This window comes from Montipora foliosa, chromosome 4 (assembly GCF_036669935.1).
Source record: "Montipora foliosa isolate CH-2021 chromosome 4, ASM3666993v2, whole genome shotgun sequence".
In the NCBI taxonomy this organism is placed as follows: domain Eukaryota; kingdom Metazoa; phylum Cnidaria; class Anthozoa; order Scleractinia; family Acroporidae; genus Montipora; species Montipora foliosa.
In genome coordinates, this window is record NC_090872.1 from 18,285,080 (window position 1) to 18,292,579 (window position 7,500).

General features: G+C 37.9%; 1 protein-coding gene and 1 long non-coding RNA gene across 7 annotated transcripts in view; one reads left to right on the top strand and one right to left on the bottom strand.

Annotated features, from left to right (window-relative positions):
* The window catches only part of LOC138000139 (uncharacterized), a 24,150-nt gene that overhangs the window by 13,188 nt on the left and 3,462 nt on the right, over positions 1 to 7,500 (bottom strand). Inside the window, exon 1 of one of the 6 annotated variants that reach the window (XM_068846333.1) lies at positions 5,750 to 6,548. The exons of the other annotated variants lie outside the window; for them this stretch is intronic. The gene's annotated coding sequence lies outside the window, so the exon portion shown is untranslated. Of the gene's footprint in view, positions 1 to 5,749; positions 6,549 to 7,500 lie in introns of those variants that run through there. 6 annotated transcript variants of the gene reach the window in all.
* Positions 681 to 4,407, top strand: LOC138000142 (uncharacterized). The gene is made up of 4 exons (XR_011123067.1): positions 681 to 784; positions 904 to 955; positions 1,108 to 3,445; positions 4,333 to 4,407. It is a non-coding gene; the product is annotated as an uncharacterized lncRNA (long non-coding RNA).

Here is a 7,500-nt window from a genome sequence, read left to right on the forward strand (position 1 = left end):
AACATCTTATTAACCGAGCTTAGTCAGTCTGTATGGGAGCATCTTGACCTCGGTCGTGTGTACAGACCTCACTGCGTTCGGTCTGTACTCACGACCTCGGTCAAGATTCTCCCATACAGACCTCCTGCTCGGTTAATAAGAGCTAAATATTAATTAACCAATCATAGAAAAGTAAGTAATTAAAAGAAATGTGTTGGGTTGAGCATGTTCATCGTTGTAGTGTAGTGGTTAAGACATGCGCCCTGGTGAAGACACAATATTACAGATCTGGAGGGTGCCATTTCGAGTAGCGGTAAGTGCATAGTACAGTTCTTTGTTCCCTTAATATGTTGTATTGTTGAGACTGAATTAATAAGTGTTTGAATACAGAAACCGATACGATGATGCCAAATTCAAGAGGATCTGTGTAAATGTGTAAGACAGAGCTTGAGGAGGCAAGGTACAAGCAGGGGCACCCAACGGATCTGTTCCTCACTTTATCTGTTCCCCAGAGGAATCTTGCTGGCTGGCAAAAATACAGGTGTTCCGATGAGCTGGCTGGGAAATTTATCATTGATAGAGGTTTTACCTGGGAATTACTGACTTTTTCTAGCATTTCAACCCGAGCTGGCTGGTGTCAGCTGGCTGTAGAAACTCTGAAGACTGAGAACGACAAACGACGGCTGGTCAGAGTGATTGCGCTTGCGGAAAAAACCTGTGTCGGTTTTCTTCGGTCGTTTGATAAAAGCGCGCGGAGGTTTCACAGATCGACGAACACGGATTGTGCTGTTTTCCTCATTTACATGTAAGATTAATTTCCATTGTTATTTTATCTGTATGCTGAGATTCTCGTGATGTTCTTCTACACTGAATTGAAATGAACAGAGTGAATTTAACAGTATTAACTTGTATTTTCATTCACAGTCGACCAGAGTTTCGACGGTGTACAATGTGTTTGGTGTTAGCGTTTTCGGAGGTATAAGACTTCCTAATGTAGTTGTTTTAATGCTTTTTTTCGGTTATCTGTATTAGTCAAGTGCGTGATGATCTTTTACAGTTGAAGCGAATTGAGCCAACGATCGAATTGTAAAAAATTGACAGCAGTACGTATTTTTCTTATTCGTGTAGGCAGCCACGGGATCAACCAGGTGCTTTCCTCAAACACAAGGTAAAAATCAAGAAAAATTCGCACTTATTTTAATTTAGTTTATTTCGTTAGAAAGACGATTTATTACTCTCGAGAACTCCTGCGAAGAGATCCTTTTGTAAGAACCTGTTGGCAGATATTTGGCATAATTATACAAAACCCTGTTTAGTTAACTAAAATCAAGCAGGTTCTATAATTATGTGAGTAACAGTTAAATTGCAATAAACACTTTATCCAAGGAGTTTGACTTTGAGATCGCAAATATTTATTTTTCTGGCAATCAGTACCTATATCTCCTACATACAAATTAGGACCTTGTCAACAATCCACTTTAAGCCTGCATCCAAGCATCCCTATTTTGCCAGACAAAAAATATATATATGTTCGTATATGCAGGCTTTTATTATTGTTTTTTTTTCTCTGACTAAGAAAACTTTGTTGGTTTTGGTCAGACTGTGGTTTTAATTGTGAGAATGCTTCTGATGATCAGCTGTTTGTATTGGGTAGAGTGCTTAATTAAGACATACTTAGTCTATTGTTCTTACAATGTATGATTGTGTCAGCAATAACTGTTGTCATCAACACATACATTGACAAAACAATTATTTGTTATTGTGACCAACAGCACTAATTCTTTTTTACTTGGCAGATTGTTTACTTTTCCTTTTCAACAATCACAAATTATCTTTAGTCATACTTTGTCTCTGTACAAAGCCAAACTGAGTTAGGCTTGTGAAGATGGGCATTCTTTGTTTGTTCATTCTTACGACCCTCTCTCTTCCATCAGGTTGAGTTAGGCTTGTGACGATGGCCATTCATTGTTTGTTCATTCTTACGACCATCTCTCTTCCATCAGGTTGAGTTAGGCTTGTGACGATGGCCATTCATTGTTTGTTCATTCTTACGACCATCTCTCTTCCGTCAGGTTGAGTTAGGCTTGTGACGATGGCCATTCATTGTTTGTTCATTCTTACGACCCTCTCTCTTCCATCAGGTTGAGTTAGGCTTGTGACGATGGCCATTCATTGTTTGTTCATTCTTACGACCATCTCTCTTCCATCAGGTTGAGTTAGGCTTGTGACGATGGCCATTCATTGTTTGTTCATTCTTACGACCATCTCTCTTCCGTCAGGTTGAGTTAGGCTTGTGACGATGGCCATTCATTGTTTGTTCATTCTTACGACCATCTCTCTTCCGTCAGGTTGAGTTAGGCTTGTGACGATGGGCATTCTTTGCTTGTTCATTCTTACGACTCTCTCTCTTCCCTCAGGTTGAGTTAGGCTTGTGACGATGGCCATTCATTGTTTGTTCATTCTTACGACCATCTCTCTTCCGTCAGGTTGAGTTAGGCTTGTGACGATGGGCATTCTTTGTTTGTTCATTCTTACGACTCTCTCTCTTCCCTCAGGTTGAGTTAGGCTTGTGACGATGGCCATTCATTGTTTGTTCATTCTTACGACCATCTCTCTTCCGTCAGGTTGAGTTAGGCTTGTGACGATGGCCATTCATTGTTTGTTCATTCTTACGACCCTCTCTCTTCCATCAGGTTGAGTTAGGCTTGTGACGATGGCCATTCATTGTTTGTTCATTCTTACGACCATCTCTCTTCCATCAGGTTGAGTTAGGCTTGTGACGATGGCCATTCATTGTTTGTTCATTCTTACGACCATCTCTCTTCCGTCAGGTTGAGTTAGGCTTGTGACGATGGGCATTCTTTGCTTGTTCATTCTTACGACTCTCTCTCTTCCCTCAGGTTGAGTTAGGCTTGTGACGATGGCCATTCATTGTTTGTTCATTCTTACGACCATCTCTCTTCCGTCAGGTTGAGTTAGGCTTGTGACGATGGGCATTCTTTGTTTGTTCATTCTTACGACTCTCTCTTTTCCCTCAGGTTGAGTTAGGCTTGTGACGATGGCCATTCATTGTTTGTTCATTCTTACGACCATCTCTCTTCCGTCAGGTTGAGTTAGGCTTGTGACGATGGGCATTCTTTGTTGGTTCATTCTTACGACTCTCTCTCTTCCCTCAGGTTGAGTTAGGCTTGTGACGATGGCCATTCATTGTTTGTTCATTCTTACGACCATCTCTCTTCCGTCAGGTTGAGTTAGGCTTGTGACGATGGGCATTCTTTGTTTGTTCATTCTTATGACTCTCTCTCTTCCGTCAGGTTGAGTTAGGGCATTCATGGTTTGCACTGAGAACTTTGTTTCCTTTTTGGCCCTCTATTCAGTTGTCTATTAAGTTTCAATTCTCCTTTAATGTGAATGGCTGCAAATCCGTGTCATTGGGAGGAAGATGCTCAACAGTTGTTCAGTCATGGTAACATTTTAAATTTTATTAAAATAATTTATGGCATGGAGAAAGTCCATTCAATTTGGCCAGTTTAAGTGCTAGACCTATATGGCCTGCAGAAATTTTACTGATCTTGTTATCCATCCAGCTCAAGATGTGACTGTCATATTTGGCGAGTCAAGGGAATTTTTTTTCAATTTTTCAGTTGATCTGGAAAGATATATAGCTAAATATGTTGACTGCTCTGCACCATGATGACAAATAGATCTTATTACCTCAAGCTGTTTTTTTTTTTGCCAATCCGCAAAGACATTCATGATAAATAGACATGTTTCAACTTAAGCGTAAGGTTTCTGCATCTAAGAATTACAGGGGCTTGAGTCTACTTTTTACAAATACTAACAATCACAGGTTGCCTACATAATCTGTTTGACCCTTGGTATTATTGAATTTAGAAGAAATGTATGAGAATAGCAAAAAGTTCCATATTATTGTACAATTCTGGGATAAATATTTGCATATAAGATAAGAATAAACAAACCTTCATCCGAAATGTTCTGCTGTGTCGTTATTGTGGCTGCTTGTGGGAAATTTAGCGATTTCAAGAACATGTGTTGCTCTGGTAAAAATTGCTACAATTTGCCATTTTCAGCCATAATAACAACAGCACAAGATCATTTCAGATAGTTTATCCTCATCTTGTGTAAATATTTATTGCAGAATAGTACAATAATAATTATGGAACTTTTTGCTATTCTCATACATTGCTTCTAAATTCACCCTTTGTGTGGGTCCCCTGTCATAACAATGATTAGTGAGTCCATAGCTAGATCTGAAAACTCAATCAGCATTACTGCTGGCTCTACTCAATTAATATTGGTCTCTAATTTATTTCCTTTTTAATTATTTTTCAGGCTACCATGGAAATAGCAAGGAATAGGACATTAGCAATTGTGTAACTGAAGAGATGAATAAAAATGTAAAATGAAGAGCTATTTCAAGGTTCCAGTTGTTCTACCTTATTGTAGACAAAATTATACAGGTTTATCCTAGCAAGTATTTTATTGCTTTTGTGTACAATGGTGCTAGGTATTATGAATTCTGTGCTCGCTTTCCAGGGTGACAAAAGGCTCCTAAAATTCAAACTGCTCGAGACAGCAGTACATGTAGAGTATCATACTAACACAAGAACTACAGCTGTGTGTTTCACATTATCGTTCCATTATCATTATCAATATAGGTATTGTTATTGTTATCATCATCATCATTATTATTAGTAGTAGTAGTAATAGTATTCCTTTCATTTATATATATATATATATATATATATATTAATATGTTAATTAAGTAATTAATTAATTAATTAATTTAATTCCTGGCTGGGAAATAAATTTGATCAGCTGGCTGGGAAACCAACCAATTTTATCCAGCTGGCTGGGAAATTTCTTGTGTGTCTTGCTGGGAAAAAGGAACAGATAATTTTTTCCCAGCAACACTGAAAAACACCTGAAAATGCCTTAATAACATTTATTTTCATTAACTGGGGTATAATAATACATTTTACAACAAATTGGTCGTTGGGTGCCCCTGTACAAGTTTCCTTTTTAGAGGGGGGTTTAAGCCAAGTTGAGTGCATATATCAACCTAGGTAAAATGCTGATCACGAATTAAACTTAGGTGACAACGGATTCAACCTGAGAACGAATTTTACCTGCAACATATATAGAATACTACGCGTCTCAACATAAGTAATGAGCTCAGTGGTTATAGACTATTCATTGAGGCACCTTACTAAATAGGGCGACGACCGAGATTGGTCTAGAGATTTTAATGTGGATTTAAAGAACAACACCTGTCCAGTTGCAAATTTGTGCCAATGATTCCAAACGCAAATCACTGCTAAATCAAATTAGTGTTGGTGCATGGAAAAATTCTTTCGTTTAAGGTTAATTACGTTTAGCGCGGCAAACATTGATCGTACTTGGTTCTTGTTGACATAAGGCATAACGAAACTTGAAGTGGAGAGATGAATTCAATGCAGAAAAGAGACAAGAGGAAGAAACCAACCAAACATTCTGAATGGTCAATAATCAAAGAAAACCGTAGATAGCCATTCAAAATGCGAGCCCTGCCGGGAAAGCATAAAATTCTGGATACGTGATTCGAGATTCGTGTCTGCGTCGCTTCGGCATAATAATGATGAGCTACCTCGAATGTTCTTTATGTATATTTGTACTAACTATCAAAAAGATTTCTTCAAAAAAATGGGTGTGAATTCGTACTAGACGAAGGATAAAAAAAAAAAGCAATTAAGCATATCCGTTCAGTTACCTTTGATTATAGGGCCAGTATTCTGTTGCTAATGACTGCGTAAGCCAGTCCGATACAATGTTCTGCAGATGAAATAAACTCAACACCGATGCTTCCAGCGTCTTCCCGTTTGACTTCGTGACTAAAGTAAAGATGCTGACTTATAGGCTGCGATTTAAGATTTCTGGCGCAGACTGCGGTAGTTTTTTCCCTCAGGGTGTAAATAAACGAATCACGTCCCAAGTCTACTACAAAAGTTGAGTTCAACGGAGCTAAGGGCCCTTAATGTGTTTCCACGAATTCTGTCCATTGACCTTTTTTTAATTTTAGCAACGAACATAGTCTCCATGCTTGGAGGGAAATCGGCTGGTTGATTATATCATCAATTAGGTGACGACTTTTTGTTCTTGAGTATGCATAATTTCTGAGGAAGTGTTAACAACACAAAGAGCTGTACAGATATAGTAGCATCGATCGCTATAAACTGAATACTTGTGGTCTGGCAAATTGTATAGAATCGCCCACGCAAGGACCTCTCTCCGAGTCGAACGTGATAGAAAAGTTGTGCATGGCTCTTTTTCTTAGGCTCATTTTGTTTTGCATGTGAATTTGTCTTTAGTGGCCCCGAATTAAACTCTGCAATGCTTCGGACACAACGAGTCAATAAATAAATAAATAAATAAATAAATAAATAAATAAGTAAGTAAATAATAAAAATTGAGCTTATAAGGAAGTAATCGGGGGCACTGTACATTGAAATCAACTGAAATTGACATAAACCAAATAAATGTTGGTTTGTGAAAAAAGGCAAAGCCGTAGTACCCGGAGAAAAACGTCTTGGAACAGAGTAAAGAACCAACAAACTCGACCCACTTATGACGTCAATTGGTTTCCCTTCTACGTCAACGATGCTATTTCCATCTGAAGCGGTCAGATCTTTCGGTAACCGCCTCAGTGGTCGCATGAGTTTAATAGCCGTGTGAATACAACTTTAAAAAAGCTTTGTTAAGATCTTTGCTATGACAAATCAATGATGTATCAAGAATTTCACTGTCACAAAGTTTTACCGGGTCGAATTTTGAATTGACAAATCATTTGAAACTTTTATTATATCACCTACGTTTATCGTCACTGTTGAGCATATTTGATATTTCCATTCACTAACGCACTTACATACTTATTATCAGATTGATAAGGAAGTTCTGTCAACGAGTAAATTACTTCTGTCGAAATACTGTTGCCCTGAGGCTCTCATTTCTATTATTAAATTTAAAAGATGCTGTCAAAAAGATGAACAGAAACGGAGTCCAAATTAACCCGACCTTTACTTGAAAAAAGATCGTTCTAGGATACCAAAGCTGTCCTTCCATCAAACCTATTTTTCTTTTCTCTTCTGTTTGTCTAAACTAAGCCGTTTTTGTGTTTTATGGTGGGTGTCTAAGAAATTCCACTGTATGGCAGGTTGAATCCAATACTTACACAATGGGTTTTAATAACTAAATGAATAAATAAGTAATAAATAAATAAATTTTTGTGTCTTGATTAAAAATGAAAAAGAAGTTTGGAGGATCAACTATGTTGACACCGAATCAGATGTGATTTGATGATCATTTGAAGAATAACGAACATGACTTCCAATCTGACAACATTACGACACTCGTGCTAGTGACATGTAAATCTGTTTGAGGTAAAAGGCCGCTCATTGTCGACACGGTTTAAATGAAACCTCCACTTTCACTACACGATACGTTTAAACCCCTGAAGGAAATAAT